The sequence below is a fragment of the Podarcis pityusensis genome (genome assembly GCF_964106645.2).
Source record: "Podarcis pityusensis genome assembly, chromosome: 3".
NCBI classification, from domain to species: Eukaryota; Metazoa; Chordata; class Lepidosauria; order Squamata; family Lacertidae; genus Podarcis; species Podarcis pityusensis.
In genome coordinates, this window is record NC_138026.1 from 67768925 (window position 1) to 67789606 (window position 20682).

The 20682-nt window shown below is 42.1% G+C and overlaps 1 long non-coding RNA gene across 1 annotated transcript in view; it reads right to left on the bottom strand.

Moving 5' to 3' along the window:
• Positions 1-2915: 2915 nt before the first annotated feature.
• The window catches only part of LOC308473143, a 56350-nt gene continuing 38583 nt past the window's right edge, over positions 2916-20682 (bottom strand). The window contains exons 2-3 of the long non-coding RNA XR_013983946.1: positions 9586-9614; positions 2916-2989 (exon numbers count right to left, since the gene is read on the bottom strand). This is a non-coding gene — a long non-coding RNA (uncharacterized lncRNA). The remainder of the gene's footprint in view (positions 2990-9585; positions 9615-20682) is intronic.

Here is a 20682-nt window from a genome sequence, read left to right on the forward strand (position 1 = left end):
CCGTTGAGTAAAAGGGAACGTCTGCTTTAAAGAGTTACTGTTTTATGTCTTTAAAACCAATACAACTTCTTAATTTTAAAACTTTAAAACAGTGCAAAAAAGGAAGAATCATTTTAATATACATATCAGATATACATCGCTAAATTGTAAAAAAGCAAGTGCTGCAATTCTATATCAAGGGAACTGGGGTGCCTGTTAGGGATCAGGGTGAAGCACTCCTATCTAGGAGCCGTCTATTCAGTTTGTCTACCAGTCATGAATGCAATTAACTTCATGGCTTCAAGCCACAAACACTTGCCATATAGCAAGAGTGGGCAGAATGCAGAACTGGATCTATGGCTAAATCTCATGGGTAATTTGAAGCACATCAATAAGCATTTCTCTCTTGCAGTTATTTAACAACAGCAGCAACAACAAAAAAGGTTGCTGCTGCCTTCCTATTCACTCACCACCCTAAATTGTACTGTTGAAATAAATAATGTTGGAGGTGATGATGAGTGGATTGTTGTGTGGAAAGACTGTTCCTGGGTTGAGAATTATTCACTTTTAAGTCTCTGGCACCATACTCCAGTAGGTGGATCTCAGAATTCTACCAAAAAAGAGGAAGATCCTACAAACCTAAGGTCAACCCACACTTGCCTTATAGCATAGCTTCTGAGATGTGGTGTTATTGGTTTTTTAACATTGACAACCAAGTGTGTTGTTGACCTTGTGTGCTCAAGGCTAGGCTCACTGTGCAAGGGGGTAAATCTGTGCTATACTTGACCTAGACCTTTACAGTACCCCCAGTGCCTTGGGTTTTCTTGCCAGAAACATATGCATGTCAGGTTTGAATATTCATAGGCCAGGACATGAGTGTAGCAACACTCTCTTCACTTGTGGTTCTCAGCAACTCCTATTTAGGGGCATCCTGCCTTCCACACTGCCAAGTTATTACTGCCCACTTATGTGTGTGGGCAAGGTGGGGGGGAGGAGAAATGGTCTATTTCCCTTCAGTAAAATGTCACACACAAAAAACTGGAGGAAGAAGGAAATAGACAAAGTCCAGGAGTGAATTAGAAAGTTTGTTTCCATCCACATTTGGTAAGAAATTTGCCATCTACTTCAGTGAGAGCAGATTTTGAAAACCCAAGTGCTTCTAGAAAACCCAAGGGACTGTGGGTTAACATGCTAACATCTTCAAGTTTATCTGAACTAATCCAAACATATGCACTATATGGGGGACACCCACCAGTGGTTGTCATCAGCTGCCTATGGTGTGCCTTCTTTTGTTACACAACCATCTCTAAGTCCGAATGGCTGGGAAACATCCCAAAACCTTGATATTCTCAGGCTGCATACACATTAACCTCTTTGTAGCAGGGGCGTTCCGAGGCGGTGGGGTGGGCCACCCCAGGTGCCATTCCAAAGGGGGGGGGGTGACAAAATGCTGGCCACATGACCCAGAAAGCTGTCTATGGACAAACACTGGCTCCCTCAGCCTGAAAGCAGAGATGAGTGCCACAACCTCATAGTCGCCTTTGACTGGACTTCACCGTCCAGGGGTCCTTTACCTTTTTACCTTCTATTAGAATCCAGACTATTGCTGATATGGTATAAAGGAGACGTAGAGGCAACTGAAAGCACCAGCAGGCAGGAGGCGAGGGCTGAACTCTTCTAACCTCTGCTTTCCTTCTGAAACTGCTTCCTCTCTCCTTCTCCCAGTTGGCCTGAAAGACCAAAACTAATCCCTGACATTAGAAAAACAGCTGGTAAGAGGAAGACAGTTTTCAAGGGAAAGCACAGGCATTGGGAGTGTTCAGCATCTCCTCCCAGCTGCTGCTTCTGCCTTTTCAATAACCCAAGCTCTTATATGAATTTCAGCACAACCTTGAAGCAGATACATTGTGAGTGCTCAGTAATTCAGTGCAACCTGGTTTCTAAGGCATGGGGTGTTGCCACCATCACTCTGAATGCCTGAAGTCTTGACTGTGCGGGGAGGGGATGGGGATGGAAAACTGGGGGCACTCCACACTGCAGCATTTGCAGGCACACTTACAGGAGAATTCTGTCCTATCATCATGGTTCTCCTTGCAAGACTTGAGCCTACTGTCCTGGTATGAGGGCCTCTAACTGCGCAGGTGTTTTGGGTCTATGTAGTTTTTCCCCCACCTGCCCAGTTTCTTTTCTGCTGTGTAAAACTTGTGCTTGGTGTTTAATTATATTCTACCACGTCCCTGGATGCAAGCAGAATAAGTCTGAATGCTATTCGGTGTTCTATGTCAATTAACATTGATCATGGCATGTGATTGATTCAGATGCCTTCCTCGTCTATTTAAATAGTCAAGTATAATGGATCAATCAGGGACTAAACAATGCTTCTGAAAACCTCTGGCAATTTTTCAGAATAATAGAATCAGGCAGACAATTGTCTGTTAATGGAGAACATCAGAGAGATAGGAACTGCCATGAAGTTAGTTTCATTTGAAGCTGCTAAGTGAGGATTTTTAAGAACCTTACCAAAAATGCAAGCTTTTTAACATGAGTTTGATACAGCTTTGCTACAGTTCTGATGTAAGGATCAGGCTGCATTCACTACACACATATTTTGAAATAAAGAATGCTGATGTATCAGAATTATAGGTGATCTCCAGGGGTTAAAACATTTGCTCATTTTTTTTCTAAATAACAGGGTTAGCAAGCCAACTCAGTGATGGAAGCTTATTTTCCATTAATGCCAATACCCCTTTAGGAACACCATCAATTTCTATATCCTCCGGTGTTGACCACTGGGTTCTCTTATGTTCATCTCTGGGTAACAGCTATTCCACCACATGGCTAAGTTGGCTTGCTTTATAACAGCCACTTACATTTAGAATGCCCCAACCGCCAAACAATGGATGGAGATATAATAAAGATTTTTTAATACATGATTGGTCCAATTGAATTATAAACTTAAGTTTTTCTGCTGTTTGTTCAGATGAGCTATTGCTGTCCAAACTGGCAACATCTGGAACAAAAATCAAGGTGCAATCGTTATTTTAGATGCAGCCAGCCTGTCCATAATAGAGAATGGTTTTACTCTGAGTAGGCTAGAGTAGCAACCCAATATATATAAACAGGTCAGTTAAAAATACTTCATTTGAATGGTTAAGTTTCTTGCTTGACACATGATATGATGTTACCTAAAAGTATGAGTGCAGTATTCATTCATTAAGTACATCACATGCAACTCCAACATAATTTCACTAAATCATGTGACATACATAAGCACAAACACATCAAAGAGAGAGAGGCTTGAGAGAGGGTTAAATTCTACTGGCTTGTCACATGAAATTAGGTGGGGGAACAACTCTGTGCATAGCAGTTTTTGGAAAAAAAGATAGCTAAGCTGACATGGTGGTTTAGTGGATTAAAGCATTAGACCATTCCACCACAGTGCCATAGGTCAGGTCAGTCCCATTTTTACTGTCAAGTTAAATCATATCGATGAGAGTTTTGTTTTTGGGGTAGGAGAAAAACACTCACTGCAAAATAAAAATTTTTTAAAAATCCCCACAAAAATCCATGACTGACTTCCTGATCAGGTTTGGAAGCAGGAATGCCAGGGTATAGGGTGAGACTGAATGTATTACATAAAATCTTACAGGGTTCATTTTTCACAGGTTTAATATGATAAAAATAATTCAGAAGCATTGCTGGCTAGTCATTTATCCAATGTTTATCAGAATATCATGGTCTGGGAGTCTCAGTTGGGTTTTAAAAGCAGCTGGAAATAATATAAGCATGGATTTGCAACATTAGGTGTGTGTGCCTACTTCATCAAAGGATACAGAGGGCAGCTTGTATTTCAGAACATCATTTATCCTGGCATACCAGTATCTCAGTTGAAACAAGAGAATTCCCAATGGAAACTGTTGGTGCAGAGTGGGAACCAGTAAAGATCAATGAGGGGTTCTGATGGCACTTTTAATCTACCCAGCTGCTAACTAGGATAGTCCTTTTGAGGATTATACCCCTTATAGATAATTACAATAATATTGTGCCTCAAAATCCATGTGCTATAGATATGTGTCCATAAGAGAGAAAATGAACCCTCCTAGGTAATTTAATATTTACCCCTAGAAAAATGTCACTGTTCGACTTAAATGGATTCAGACCGGGAGTATAGAACATATTCCATTAATACAGGAATCTGATTTATACCAGGTTAGTCTATTGGCTCTTCCAGCACAGTATGGTCTACTCTGATTAGCAGTTGTTCTCCAGAGAGTTAAGAACATTTTCTGCATCATCTGTTAACTCATCCTTTCACCTGGAGACAGAGCCTCTCAGAGAGGTCCAGGCTGCTTCCAGCTTTTAAGGTCCCTACCCACAATAAAAAAATAAAATGATGGGTCAACATACAAAAATAAAATAAAGCATAAAATTCAACAACCAAAAGCTGCTTCCTTGCTTGATTCATACTCAATGCAAGAAAGAAAAATGACCTGTATGATAGCACTGTCTGAGAACAAATGTACATAAGAATAGCCTGCTGGGTCAGACCAATGGCCCATCTAGTCCAACATCCTGTTCTCACAGTGGCCAATCAGATGCATGTGGGAAACTCACAAGCAGGATTTGAGCACAAGAGCCCTCTCCCTCTCCTGTGGTTTCCAGCAACTGGCATTCAGAAGCATTACTGCCTCCAGCTGTGATGGCAGAGCATCACCCTCAAGGCTAGTAGCCCTTGAGAGCCCCCTCCTCCATTTGTCTAATCCAGAGCTTTCCAAACTTTCCATGTTGGCAGCACACTTTTTACACATGCATTATTTCGTGACACAGTAATTCAGCTTTAGTAGCAAACCTGAGGTTATACTAACCCCTCTGCAGCCCCAGCAGGAGCATTCGTGCGACACAACTACACACTGCAGCCGACACACTAACGCATGGGTCGGCAAACTAAGGCCCCGGGGCCGGATCCGGCCCAATAGCCTTCTAAATCTGGCCCGTGGAAGGTCCAGGAATCGCTGTGGATCTGATTGTTCGGGCTGCGCCAGCACACACGTGCTTTCCTTCTCCCTCTCCCTCATGCGGCGGCAGTGGCGGCAGCGCCTCCTCCCTCCTTCCTCCTGGCTTCTCCCCGGCCTGCCTAGAGCCGAGTGGAAGGGGGCTGGGCTTTGATTGGTGCCAGCAAATACAATATGTGCAGTTTGTATAAGAATTAGTTTTAGTTTTTTTGTTTTTCAAAATATAGTACAGCCCCCCACAAGGTCTGAGGGACAGTGGACCAGGCCCCTGCTGAAAAAGTTTGAGGACCCCTGCACTAAAGTGTCACAACACACACTTTGGAAGGTTCTGGTCTAATCCTTTTTTAAAACCATCTAGGTTGGTGGCCATCACTGCCTTAATTTAGTGTCTTCTCCAATATCCAACTTCCCTTTTAAGAACAGAAGGTAGTTCATGAAACAATAGGATTAGCCAGAAAGCTCCAATGATAAAAACGTCTCGGACAAGGTACCCTTGGAAGAGAGACCTAGGGCTGACCCAAAACATTTTGTGACCCAAGTAACAGCAACACACGATCAGAGCGATGCATCCTGGGATCCCTCACAATGTGACAGAGGATGCTGGTGTGCACTTCTCAGATTACATATCAGACTGCCCAGTCAAAGAATTAACAGGCATAATTCTCTACCATATGCGGTGGTTATGTGACAAAATAAGACTTCTGGGAGAGGATTTATAATGAGTTAAAGAAAATGTTTAAGAATACATTTATTAAAAAAACCAGAAGCTTTTTTATTAGTTATTCTAGGTAAAGAGATACCGAGAGAAGACAAGTGACTATTTTTGTATGCAACAACAGCAGCAAGAGTATTACTAGCCCAGAAATGGAAGCAAGATGAAGGCCATCGAAAGAAGAGTGGCAAGCGAAACTGACGGACTATGCGAAGATGGCGAAATTGATGGGAAAGCTCCGAACCAGGAAGATCAAGCATTTGAAAAGGACTGGAACAAATTTGTACTTTATTCAAAAGCTCACTGTAAAAATTTAAAGACACTGGCAGGAATGTGAAGATACTGGTACAGTGGTACCTCGGGTTAAGTACTTAATTCGTTCCGGAGGTCCGTACTTACGTAACCTGAAACTGTTCTTAACCTGAAGCACCACTTTAGCTAATGGGGCCTCCTGCTGCCGGAGCCCGATTTCTGTTCTCACCCTGAAGCAAAGTTCTTAACCTGAAGCACTATTTCTGGGTTAGCGGAGTCTGTAACCTGAAGCGTATGTAACCTGAAGCGTATGTAACCCGAGGTACCACTGTACTGTAATGTGAAATTCTACTGTATTCTACTTATGATTTACATAATGATTTGGAAAACATAAAAGATGCAGTTAATTATGGGATAAAGAAAGAAACCATGAAGGGGTGGAGGGAAGTTCAAAGGTTCAAAAGAACCTAATAAGTAGAGATGAAAAATGAATACTGCGAGGATGTTAAAAATGTGGAAAATCAATTTAAAAAATCTTATTTCAAAAACCCAGGCATAATTCTCTGTAACATGAGGAACACAGGAGGTTGCCTTCTGGTTGCTCCATCTAGCTCAGCAACGTCCACAATGACAGGCAGTAGACATTCCCAGCCTGACCTGGCTGTGGAACCTGGAAGCTTCTACATGCAAGGCAGATGCTCTGCAGTTCAGAGATCCAGTGCTGCTCCATTAGTGACCTTTCATATGTTGCTGCTTGCTTGAATGGGCCAGGGCTGTCATAGTCAAAACAACATGAACATGTGATAGAGACAGAATGGAGAGGTGGCAGGTGTGGCAGCAGGAGGGATTAACATTTTTTGTATGCTGGGGCTTTGTATTTACGTGGGACCCCGCCCCCCCCAGAAATCCTTTGCATTCTTTGCAACAGCTGGATTTCTCCACGGTGACTCAACATAGTTGAGCTATTGTGCTGGGAAGAAAGAATTTCTTTTCAGGACCCTCTGGTGTGGATGCATCCCTAATGAGGATTTTCGCTGGGGTTTGCTGGACAGCTGTTGCAGTGATAATGGATTGTCTCCTCTTCTTTGTGGGAAAGGATGCACTGACGTCTCCGTGGTCTGAGCTGGCATTGGGGTGGAAGGAAGAACCTGGCAAAAGTCCACCCACCACGAGTGGATCAAAATAAGTCCATTGATGTACAAATGGATCAAAGAAGTTAACAAATAGATCAAAGAAGTTAAAGAAAACATGCCATGATTTATAAATGGCAATAATATACAAAACATGGGTGGGGTGGGGCTGGGGAGGAGAACAAGCAAACAAATCACTACCTGCCTGAATTTGAGAGACAAAGAAATTACGTAAAATGATGCACGTTACCTGGCCTATTGAGGTTATGAACAGAAAGTAAATATCAAGGAGTGATTAGGCTGGAGAAGAATGAACCATCTGTAGTCGTAAGTAGGCAGCTGGAAATGCCACTGAAATAGGAGGAAACAGAAGACCATAAGATCTATGGAGAGAATATTCAATGTCTGTTCATTATGTTGTTGTTTATAATACAGTGGTACCTCAGGTTAAGTACTTAATTCGTTCCGGAGGTCCGTTCTTAACCTGAAACTGTTCTTAACCTGAAGCACCACTTTAGCTAATGGGGCCTCCCACTGCCGCTGCGTGATTTCTGTTCTCATCCTGAAGCAAAGTTCTTAACCTGAAGCACTATTTCTGGGTTAGCGGAGTCTGTAACGTGAAGCATATGTAACCTTTAGCGTATGTAACCTGAGGTACCACTGTAATTAAATTTCTTCCTCGCTCTTCACCATAAGGTCCCAGGGCAGGTTCAACAATGTTAAAATACAATATTAAAATAGCTTCTCACAGGTGTCTTTCCCAGCCCTACCTGAAGCCACTGGGGATTGAAGATGCTTTACCACTGAGTTATGGCCTCCCACAAGGATAACACAAAGAGGCAGAAGGAACCATACAAATAATGTAAAGGGATCACCAAACCCAATGATATCATCACAGAACATTCTGAACAATGGGGCTGTTGTCAATTTTCATCTCATTATAAAATTAGATAATTGTTTAACTGGCACATGCCAGTTGATGACATACAGAGATCCAAGAGCATAATCATATTGTCATCTGTTACCAAATCGAGTCTTTAAACACTCAGGTTCACATGAAAACATTTGTGTAAATAGAAACTGGATGCATCCTAAGGACAAACACTGTGCAAAATCTTGCTACGTGTGCAAGCTTTGTAAACAATGTTTTAGAAAGGTCTGCTCCCAGTAATTCAAAATAAAGGAAATAATGTATGCCAGATTTGCAGTACTGATACTCAATATTTTAAACAATTTCGTGCTATGCCTGTTAAGGTTGAGCTATATATGTTTGTGCACTGTGCTAGAATAAAGTAAAACAAGCCAAGGGTGTCACTAACCACTGGAAATTGACCTATTCAATCCCACATCCGTCAACCTAAGCCCCACATTCACACAAGTTCTCTTCTGGTAGGCTACAAATACCTTCTTTTTAACTTGGGTTGAATATATGTATTGCTTGGGATTGGCTGGATGTTAGGAAAGTATAATTAGACGACTTAGGCTCCCTCACTGAGAATCTTGAAAACTGGTATTACAACCATCTTAGGACTCCAGTATCACAACTTGGGCAAGGCCCTTTGAAATTTAAAGTTTAGGTCTCCCACTCAGGCACGAGACAGGTTCCACCCACTCCTTTCATAGACCTGTTGGCAGCTAACTGATCAACAGATCTCCAGTCTAGCACATCAGGTAAAGGAGGAGAGCAAATGACAGGCCCATGGAGGAAGACTAATAGAATTGTATTATTATTTATTAAATTTGTATACCACCCTCCATCTGTAGATCTCAGGGTGGTTCATATTACAATTTGAATAGAGTTGGAAGAGTGTTGGTAGTCAAAGCTATCTGTGACTCCCAACACTATTCCAACACTACAATGTGAACCATCCTGAGATCTACAGATGAAGGGCAGTATACCAATCTCACCTGCTTTAGTGGGGAATTTTATGGACTAGAAATATCCATTTGGTGTTGCTCAGCACTTGTTTTATCATTTTTAGGGGAGATATTACTGGTTAATATTTTAGTGGCACTTGTTGCTTGACTACAACTGCCATCATCCCTGGCCATTGGCCATGGTGACCGAGGCTGCTGAGAGGCTATAGAAAATACAAAGCAAACCGAGATGGACCCATGACCTGACTCAATATGCGGTTAAGCGCATGCACACACATAGTGCCATATGCAGAGATCAGGCTACTCAGTCCTCATTCAAGTCACAAGCACCGCCCAGGCATTATAAATTAATTTTGTTGTCAAAAACATAGTACCTGGCAGGAAAAAGGAGATTACAAGATCACAGAATTCCACAAAACAACAACAATGTGGCTCACATCATTGCTAGTTATTGCATTACTCATGCCCTATTTCATGTGATTCTGGGTGTGTAAGGAGAACATACCTGGGCAGCATTCCACGTGTCCAACATTTCATTTAAACTGTGTAGGTGGTCACATCTACATGTGGAAGAAGACCAGGAAGGTTATTTATTTAGGTATTTAAAAGATTGGTGCCTCACCTTTTCATTTACCAGGATCCACAGGGCAGCTAAGCAATGAAACAAGACACACCAATAAAAATTAGCATAAATAATAACCCTCACAGCAGAATTGGCAATAAAATAACAGGATTAAATGGGGGAAGTTAATGATCTGTTATCCCCAAGTCCCCTCTCAAATGACAATCTTAATTTTCTACCTTAAAACCACAGTGAAAGATGCAGGTAAGCCTCTTTCTGGATTAGAAGTAAATGAGCTCTCTTTGGACTAACACAGGAATTACCCAAGTTTTTCTGATGGTTTCTTCACGAGCTTAAAAAGCACAGGTGGACAGCTATGGTGCTGTTCCTACCACCACCACCCAGTGCCCTGAACCTCAGCAAGCCCCACTGGAGTACACGATTCCACAGCAGATGGTGGCATATCATCTGGCAAGCGAACACATCCAAAGTTCCAGTCAGACCAGGTTCCAGCTTCTGCAGCCAATCCAAGGGTCAGGGCACCTGGAGGTCAACCCCACACCAGCAGTCCTGAAGAGCGTGCTGGAACATCCAAGCCACATTCCAACCAGCTTGGAAGTTGAGCAGACACAGAACCTCAGCTCTGCTTCCCCTTTATACTTTGCATGCTGACTGCAACATCTGGGCTTGATGAGGCATGTGACCCTCACCTGTTCCAAGCCTACTTCAGCTGAGGAATCACACACCTCCTCCCAGAGCTAGCTAGCAAGCTAGTGAGCTGGACTGGGGGCTCTTGAGTGCCTCAGTCTCCTAGAGCGTCCCTTCCACTTCTCCCTCCGCCTCAGAGCCTGCCATGTTCATGGGTACAGGGGCAACTCTGGTTCTGGTGATGGGTCCTGCTGCTCTGGTTTTTGTGCAGTGACCTCCATCCCCTTGCCATCCTCTGTCACCCTGTGACTACATCCTACACCAATCTCTCCTTCCCCATCCCTAGCTTGCCTCGGTGTGTCCCAGACCCTTCTACACCCCTTGCCAGGTTCCTCTTCCTCCTCCCCGTCATCCTGCCAGTTAATGACACCTACCAGTTCATGGCAATGATACTGATTTGAATGGTGCATTTATCCAGATGTGTCTCCAAGCCTGATCCTCTATTTACAACCAAGTACAGTGTTACCTCGGGTTAAGTACTTAATTCGTTCCAGAGTTCCGTTCTTAACCTGAAACTGTTCTTAACCTGAGGTACCACTTTAGCTAATGGGGCCTCCTGCTGCCGCCACACCGCCGGAGCAAGATTTCTGTTCTGATCCTGAAGCAAAGTTCTTAACCTTTCTGGGTTAGCGGAGTCTGTAACCTGAAGCGTATGTAACCTGAAGCGTATGTAACCTGAGGTGCCCCTGTACTCAGTGGCTTACAACAACCTTACTACTAGCCCAGTATCAACTACACCAGGCAGCTTTCATCAACTTGATTCTCTCTGGATGCTGGATGTTACTGGACTCTTGTCATCCCTGACCCTTGGCCATATTGGTTGAGGTTGACTGGAGACCAAAACATGTGGAAGGCACCAGATTGAGGAAGGCTCGTCTCTATTGATTGGTAGCAATTAACCAGAATATCGGGAGGGTATCTAAGTGGGGAAGCCAGAACTGAATCTATGATTTTCTGAATGTATTCTACCACTGACCCATGGGCCTTCCCCTGATTGAGCAATAATTCCCTAGTGGCCCTATCAGGGGAAGAACTCTAGACAGATACCATTCTATTTTTATTTTGTAGCCACTGTTGTAACAAGCCAGTTTGACCTGAAGCTGTATTTGGTGCAGTTAATGAAAAACAAATCCTTATCCATCAACCAAACTCTAAATTCAGTCAAGTAGGTTTTTTGTTTTTTTTAATTGTTACCAGGAATGTATGTCAAAGGGGAATCATTCCAAAAAAGAAAAAGAATAAGCAATTAAAAAAAGCATTGGATGCAAGAATTAATAAATAAAAGTCAAGTTTGAAATAGTTCCTGTTATAACTAAATACAGATGTTTAGTAATCTTGAGGCCTTGGCGGCCATAAGAGAAGATACATTTGAACTCCTTAAAAAAATGTGGATAATGGTCAGCTAAGTTTTACTCAGAGTAGCCCATCAAAATTAATGGACCCAGCTTAGTCCATTGATTTCAATGGTTCTACTCTGAGTAAAACTTAATTGAATACCACCCTGTGCATATGAGATGAGATTCTGATATAGCACAAGCCAGAAGTTTGTTGATCTTCTTCCAGAACCCTGTATTAGTTTGATTCTCGTATTATTATTATTATGAATATGCCCCTTTGTGCCAGTTTTCTTTTATTCAACTAGATTTGACAATAACAAAACAAAGAGATTGCAGAAACCTTGGCTGCTATCCAGTGCACACTTACCTGGCTTCCTTTTTACTTAGAATGTATATATATTACCTAGGCATGTGTGCTCACATGTTAATTCATTTGTAGAAATAACACCTTTAGCCTCCCTGGCAAGGTGAAAAGATTTCATGCAAGTTAAACATGTATTCTTTTAGCCTTTTTCAAGCAGTGCCACGAGAGGCCATTTTGCATGCTTTTCTAAGCACTTAATAGTCCTAGTATGAACATTTCCACCTCTTACTATTCCCCAAAGGCGAAATTTATAGGAAGCAGTGGAATGCTGACACCATAATTCTGTGCAGTGGATAAGCGTTGTTTTTCTTGCAGGTAAAGGAAAAGTTTGGTTGAAGGCATTGAAATAATAATAATAATAATAATAATAATAATAATCTGATTTCAGATTTGCCGACCATATGAATAACCAGTAAAACAGCCAGTACGCCCCAGCAAAGAAAGGTGTTGATACCACACACCTGCAGCCAACACCCACCCCTGCCACCAACTGTGTGTATTGTCTTGGGCAAGACACCTCTAGCATCTGAAAATAGCAAGAATAGTGGCCTACCAGACTCCAGTCCTTGCGATGAGGACCAACACAGTAACAGCACCATCCCAACCACATTTATTCAGAAATTACATTGTGTGCTACTGAACCCATTGCTTGCTTTTATTGCCTTCTAAGCGTTTTTAGGATCGGGCTGTAACAAACCACTTTACACACTGAAAGTCATATTGAAATGGAATTGACTAGCAGACACTGAATGCAAGTTGTGATTGTTCATAGTCTGTGCAAATGAAGTTCAACCTAACAGGGGGGAATTAAAATAAAAAAATCCTTCCAGTAGCACCTTTAAGACCAACTAAGTTAGTTCTTGGTATGAGCTTTCGTGTGCAAGCACACTTCTTCAGATACACTGAAACAGAAGTTGCCAGATCCTTCTATATAGTGAGAGGGTGGGGAGGGGTATTACTCAGAAGGGTGGTGGGAATGGGAGATTGGCAGATAGCTGGGATGAGCCTGCTGACGACTCTTAACGACTGTAATGGGTCATACACTGAAACAGAAGTTGCCAGATCCTTCTATATGAAGGATATAGAAGGTGGGGAGAAGGTGGTGAGAAGGTGGGGAGGGGTATTACTCAGAAGGGTGGTGGGAATGGGAGATTGGCAGATAGCTGGGATGAGCCTGCTATCTGCCAATTCTGCTTAATTCTCAAACCTGCTTAATTCCCTGTAGGGGGGAATTAAGTTTCCATTCTGTCTGACCTCAGGACAACTGTCATCCTCGTGATCAGCAATATCAAAGCAATGATGATGCAATTATTTAAAAATACCCACTGAGTCCCTATGCTTATTCAGGATTCTTTCCAAGTTTTTTTGTTTTTTGTTTTATTTGTATGTTTGGGTGGTCTCTTTAAAAAAAATCTTATTGTGGATGTGTGGAAGACCCTTAAGCAATGGGAACATTTGCTCCAACAGCTGTCACATCCACCCTCAGCCAGAAAACTATTTGCTTTTGATGACTAGGGCTCTCTCTACCATCCACAAAATGCACAGCCATTGTTTTCAAAAGGCCTCTATTTACCTTGTTCGCATGGACTTGGCAAGGGTGTGTGCTGTACATTAGAAAACATCTGCCTTCTGTTTTACTGCCGAAAGCTCTTTACTATGAGGCATAATGATTCTGGGTGGGAGGAGATAGCTTGCTTCAAAGCAATTTTCCATGGGAGGGGGCCAGCTGTGGTTGGTTGGTTAGAATAAAAGAGCATAGAGTATGCACGAGAATTAGGAGCATTGTAAAACATATACCCTGAGAGACCAGGAAATAATAACTTAAATTACAGTATCCATTTCCCCAGTTATAGCCTATTGACACATTGCTTAAAAGCTGAGGGGTGCCAGCTCCTGTTCTAAAGAGGATCCCTTTTAACAGCTACACAGTAAATATTAATCATAGAATCACAAAATTGTAGAATTGGAAGGGACTCTGAGGGTCATCGAGTCTAGCCCCCTGCAAGGAAACTCAGCTAAAGCATCCATGACAGATATCCATCCAACCTCTGCTTATAAGCCTCCAAGGAAGGAAAGTCCCCCACCTCCCTAGGGAGTCTGTTCCACTGTTCCGTAGCTCTTAACACCAGAAAGTTCTTTCTAATGTTTAGTTGGAACCTCTTTTCTTGTAACTGGAATCTATTGGTTTGGGTCCTAGCCTCTGGAGCAGGAGAAAACAAGTCCATGTGACAGCCCTTTAGATATTTTAAGATAGCTATCATATCTCCTCTGTCTCCACCTTAGCAGGCTAAACATATCAAATTCCCTCAACTGTTCCTTCATAAGGCTTGGTTTCCAGACCCTTGATCATCTTGGTTGCCCTCCTCTGCACATGTTCCAGCGGGACTATTACTTCCCTTGATCTATACTTCTGTTGATGCAGCCTAGAATAGCATTAGCTTTCTTTGCTGCTGCATCACACTGTTGACTCATGTTAAGCTTGTGGTCTACCAGCCCCCCTAGATGTACTACTGGCAAGCCAGGTGTCCTCTCCATCTTATATTTGTGCAGCTGGTTCTTCCTGCCTAAGTGTAAAACCTTGCATTAGTCCCTATTTGTCCCTATTGACATTCTTTTTGTTAGTTTTGGCCCATTTCTCTAATCTGCCTCTTGATTCTCTCCATCTCTTCAACCCACCATCTCCAAAGCAGTACTCACATTTCCTGTGGAAGTGATCGCACACTGTGCTTTGCATACTGTCAGTCTAGCTACTGGGGTGTATAAAACACGATGCTTGACATACAGCGGTGTGCCCAGCACAGTAACATCATGCTTTGCTGTGGGCTAGTATATGTATGGGGAAGATCTTGTACATGGATCCCCCATGAATGTTATGTTTTGCAAAGTGAAATACAGTGTTTGTTTTAAAGCTGACTGCTTACTTCTGTAGAGAGCCTGAACTCTCTTTCATATGTTTAATAGCCATAGGGTATACAAATTTAAATAACTGTTGTACAGAAGAAAAAGGAAGAAAGAGAATAGATATATCCAGTAAGATGGGTTTCTCAGTGATATAATTGCATCAGGATGTGAATTAATATCAGTTTTGCTGAGACAGCAGAGGAAATTTGATTACTGTAAGAATAGCCTAACAAGATGTACCATGACTAAATAGTCCAGAACTAAATATACAATAGTAAATTGTCTTGCCAAGAAGTTAGAGTAATGTTTTCCACCCACTTTTATTTCTTTTTATGCATTACTTAAGCAAAAACCTTTGACAAAATGATTAATTTAAACTTTCTAATTAGTCCACCTTTATTAATGATTTCCTGCCCTGGCTCAGGGGTGCACAAATATGCCTAACATAAAAATCATTTCATCTAACCAAGGCTAGATTCTCTCCCTCCCCCCACCCCCCGGTATCACATCCACAATGAATACGAAGTGTCTCTGCTAATAGGCTGCCACTGTAATGCAAGCCAAAAGCAAATTGCTTCATGATTATTGTTCAGCATCTAGTGATTCATTGAAAGCTCTCATCAAAGCCATTTAAAATTTCCCATTCAGTTTGAGGGGCCTGTGCAGGAGCTTGCATGAATGTCATTACTCATGGAGGGCAAACTATGGTGTAGCTCACTAGTCTTCAACTGATGGATTGGGACCCACTAGTACAGTGCTTCTCAAAGTAGGGTTCACTGCTATTGTTGGACTATGACTCCCCATCACTCCTAGCTAACAGGACCAGTGTCAAGGATGATGGGAGTTGTAGTCCAACAACAGCAGGGGACCCAGGTTTGAGAAACATCACACTAGTGGGTTGTGGCATGATCCAAGGTGGGCTGCAACAGGAGCACTACTACCATGCAAACATATGGTAAAAGATTACGAAATGGGTCCCCAAATGCATGTTTGGGTTAAAAGTGTGTCTGGGTCTGAAAAGGTTGAAGATATGTGGTGTACTTAAAGCTATACTTCAAGGCCAAAGTCCAGAGCCTCATAACTAGAGTTGCCAGACCTGAAGCCTCCAGATTTGCCTGCCACCTGCCAGATGGTAGGGGAACAGCTTGAGTCTCCAGGTAGGAGAGAGCACCTACCTGACCCAGGTATCCTGAGAAGATGAAAAGGAATTACCCCTCACTTCAGCTGGTCCTGAGAATACTTAGCTAAGGATTCTGTCTTCATTTCCAACCACTGGCATATTTGCTTGTTTCCTAAACTTTGTGTTTCTTATTTGAATGACATGCTCTGAGTGACTGTGGTCAGTGCTTAATGCGTCATGTTTAATGACATCAGTGGGGCCCATCCTCTGTGACATTGCTAGGTCCCACACCCATGGCATCTCCCATGGTTTGAGCCCTGAAATATCAGGGTCCGGGATGCTCCTGACCAATCTAATAACAGCTTCAATCTCCACCAATCTAATAACAACTTGATTCAGGAAATGAATCAAGCTGGGGATCAACAAGCAGTACTTTAATTTCAGATATACGGGGCATTAATTGTATCTGCTGTTAATTACCTGTACAACATCTGTGTAGGTGGAAGAAATGGCAAAATTAGAGCAAACATTTGCCTCAATCCTGTTGCTTCCTCTTCTACTCCCACTTAGTAATATTAACCAATGAACTTCTCCCATCACACAGGAATAACTGGGTTAGCAGGGCCTGGGCAGCAAGCAGAAGTAGCAATTTAAAATTACCACCTTTTTTTTTTTTAATACTTCTACAGATAGTTTCAGTTAAACTGATTGCCAAGCTGTTTTCTTTTCTTTATTTCAAGGCCAACCGTTTTGCGTTTAACATTGTTGGAATCTGATTTTAAAAATGTTGCATAATCCTATCTCCCATGCATCCTTTCTTGTGGTGGAGGATGAGTAAGCTCAATGAAAAATGGGGTAACTAGTCCTGTGCAACAAACCCAGAGCAGCCTGTGAATTTACTCCCAGCATCTTAAATCATCATCATCACATCATCTCAAAGCATTACTAGAATGGAGGTGATATGCTTACAGCAGAGGCTTGAACTACTGATTATATTGATTCATTAATTTAGAAGCATTTCTAAGCTGCTTACTATTTAAAAATCCATAAGCAGCATGCAAAATTCTACCTGGAACATCTTTCTCTTTAAAAAAAAAAAAAAATTATTAATAATTTCAAAATTACAGAAAAGAGAAAAAAAATAAAAACAACACTACAATACAAAAAAAGAATAAAAAAGCAAAACATAAAAACCAATGCAACAATACAGCAAAAAGGTAAAATAAAAAGAAAGAAAAAAAGACACAGATCCCATTTTACATATCTTTAACTTCCATTTGCTTGTTTCATTGACCCCCTCACGCCTCCCTTTTTGTATTCTAGTTTGATTAGTTATTTCAGCAAATTCTTTCCATCTTTCTCAATTTTTATTAGATAATTTATCTTAACAATTTAACCTATTAATTAACTCAACAAATCCTTTCCGTCTTTTCCCCATATTCTGTTATTCAAATTACCTTAATTTATTTAACCTTATCTTACCAAAAAATACTTTAGAGCTTAAAGCTTAATACTCGATTATACATAACTCCTGATATCATTTCTACTAGAGTCATATATTTTCTTTCCAACATTTTCCCTAATATTCATTAATTTTAGGCTAATTCCCTAGAAAAGAAAAAATTCTTTATAAATTTTCTTCCAATCTTCATCCAACGTCTCTTCTTCCTAGTCTTGGGTTGTGTCAGTCCTTACTGTCCATTCCATCTAGTCCATCAACCTGGTAATCTTATGTCCGAGGCCCTTAAGTCTCTTCCATGTCCCTTCTGCAGATCTTCTTCTTCTTGTCTATACTTGCACTTTTCCTTGTCTTTTGTTGGTCTCTTTCTTAATTTCTTTCCTTTCTCATTGGGGAGTAGGTCTCTGGGGGATACCAACCCAAAATTATCTCCATTTCCCTTCATCAAACCAGCCCATTCCCCACAGTCCCACTCCCCACAGTCATCAATGTAGTCCAAAAAATATTTAAAAGCATATTTCAAGGTCTCTCCAAAGTTAAGAACCTCCTCAGCTCCAGACTCCCCCTGGCCCACTCCAACTTCAATCTTCAAACACAGCGGCTTATGCTCCTGTAGGGCCTCGGGTCTCTCCATTTGTATTATTTGAGGTGCAACCGCAACCTCCTCCATTATCTTCTGCACTTGCCCAATCAGTTCAGGTTCCTGAGTTGGTCCCTGAATGGTTTCTGTATCAATATTCCCTGTTTGTCCACAGTTATTAACCACAACAGTCATCAAATCCATTTTCTCATTCATCAAATCAATCTTCTCATGCATCTGTTCCAGCAAAGCACTTGTCTTGCATAAAGCAAGCACCAAAACTTCCTCCCAGCTCATATTTAGTCAAGGTCAAAAAGGACTGGTCCCACGATCTTAATCTGACAGCTGTAGAGTCCTCAAGTAGACTGCAGCAACAATTTAGCAAGCTCCCTCTAGAGGAGACAATTTCTATTTGTATCCATTTTTTTGAGGCAAGTCCAACAAAGGAAAATTACTTTCATTTTTCAGATATTTTGTTTCTTTAGAATGCAAAAGGCAACATTGGAATCAGTTTATTTCTCTTCTTTAGCTATCTGTCAAAATATTCCATTCACAGTCAATGAACCTCTCCGACAATTTCTGTCTCTGACACCCCGTTCCCAGGTTAGAGACGGTGGAAACTTATCTTTCTTCACTCCCTCTCCTGCAGGTGTTAAACAAAGTCCCCCCCCCTTTTCTCCTGCTTCCAAGGGGGTTTCAGTAGTTATAAATGAAGGAAAGTTAGACTTTTTTAACAACTTTCCAGGCTTTAGCTTACAAGGGTTTTGCTTAAGTCTATATACAAAAAGCGGAAGGCAGACTTCCTGTTTTGAACCTTCCCACTTCGGTGCCAAATTAAGATATTTCTTGATCCAATTTTCCGTTTCTACTCACGGGTACTTGTTTTAAATCCAATTGTCCACAGGAAAAAGTCAGCGCTCTCCGGCGATGGCTGTGCGGCTTCACTCCGTGAAAATAGCAATCAGTTCGCAGCACCGCACCGCTCACCCCACTTCGCTCTGGAGCCCCAAAATGGGGTTCCCGGTGAGTAGGGGGGCGCTCCTGGTACCCTGCCGAACCCCACGTTCCCAGGCTTCCTCCGTCTGGGATTTCTAGCGGGTCCCCACCTTCGCCGCGGCGGGAAGACCCAGTTTCCACGGAGCCAGTTCCTCCGGTCGGAGGAACTCCGCCATTCGCCGATGGCGCTAACCCGGAAGTCCGCTAACCTGGAAGTCATCTTTCTCTATCTTGCAGGAGGTGAGAGTTTCTTCTTTAGAAACCATTGAAGCTTTCTTGTAGGCACTGCATGCCAGCCCTGTGTTACCCAGTAATAAAAATGTGTTGACAATAATAATTCTAATCAGAGCTTTTTTTTTCATCTGGAACTCACTGGAACTCAGTTCTGGCAACGGTCAGGTGGGTGCCATTATAAGAGGACAAGGGAGGAGTTCATTGTGAGTTCTGGCACCTCTTTTTCTAGAAAAACAGCACTGATTCTAATCATGCAATAATTAAAATGAAACCAGAGGAAATGGGACAGTCAGATGGCAAACACTCTATCTCCTAATGTAGCTTTATTTATTGCCTCCGTGTTGGATGGCTTCTTGGAGCAGTGCTTGAGATTTAACTTGGGAGCTCCAGCTGGACCAGTAAAGCTTATCAATTATGGAAAAATACTGACTATGGGTAGCACATCATAGCGGCAGCATGCGTAGTCTTCTGGTTTTTATCCAAGTGTGATTCAAACATTGACTTTTTTATCTAAGTATGGAATAGTTTATAAGCATGTTATTTTGTGACCCCCCCCCTTTAAAAATAAAGATCAACTGAGGCAACCTTGCCATCAGTCCGAGTCTGTGTCTTTGAGTGTAGCTTGATTATGACCTGATCTGATATCTCAAAATAGCTTCTGCAAGCATTTTCAGTGGAGAATCTCTTGTGCTGTTATTTCATAAGCTTGCTTAACTGTTTATTACCTTCATCAGCCATTTTTGTGTTCAAGACCTACAAATCTCATGCTGGCCAGGGCAAAAGCAGACGGGCAGAAGTTTTCTTCTTCCTGGTTTTTCTTTCTTTCTTTCTTTCTTTCTTTCTTTCTTTCTTTCTTTCTTTTAAAAGAAAATCTTCCTCATTGGATTCAAATGGGCAGGGAAATACATATGCCAGCTGGCATGCCCCCCCTTCCATTCCAGGAGCATGTCTGGGGAACAATGCAGATTTGAATCTGGTTGATCCAAAGTCTCCCCCAGCTTGCCCTAAAACACCTTGGGAAGACCCCATTTTATCCCCATTATCAAACGAAGATCATGGCCACTGGTCCCATCACCTCCTGGCAAATAGAAGGGGAAGAAATGGAGGCAGTGAGAGATTTCACTTTCTTGGGCTCCATGATTACTGCAGATGGTGACAGCAGCCACGAAATTAAAAGACGCCTGCTTCTTGGGAGAAAAGTAATGACAAACCTAGACAGCATCTTAAAAAGCAGAGACATCACCTTGCCAACAAAGGTCCGTATAGTTAAAGCCATGGTTTTCCCAGTAGTGATGTATGGAAGTGAGAGCTGGACCATAAAGAAGGCTGATCGCCAAAGAATTGATGCTTTTGAATTATGGTGCTGGAGGAGACTCTTGAGAGTCCCATGGACTGCAAGAAGATCAAACCTCTCCATTCTTAAGGATATCAGCCCTGAGTGCTCACTGGAAGGGCAGA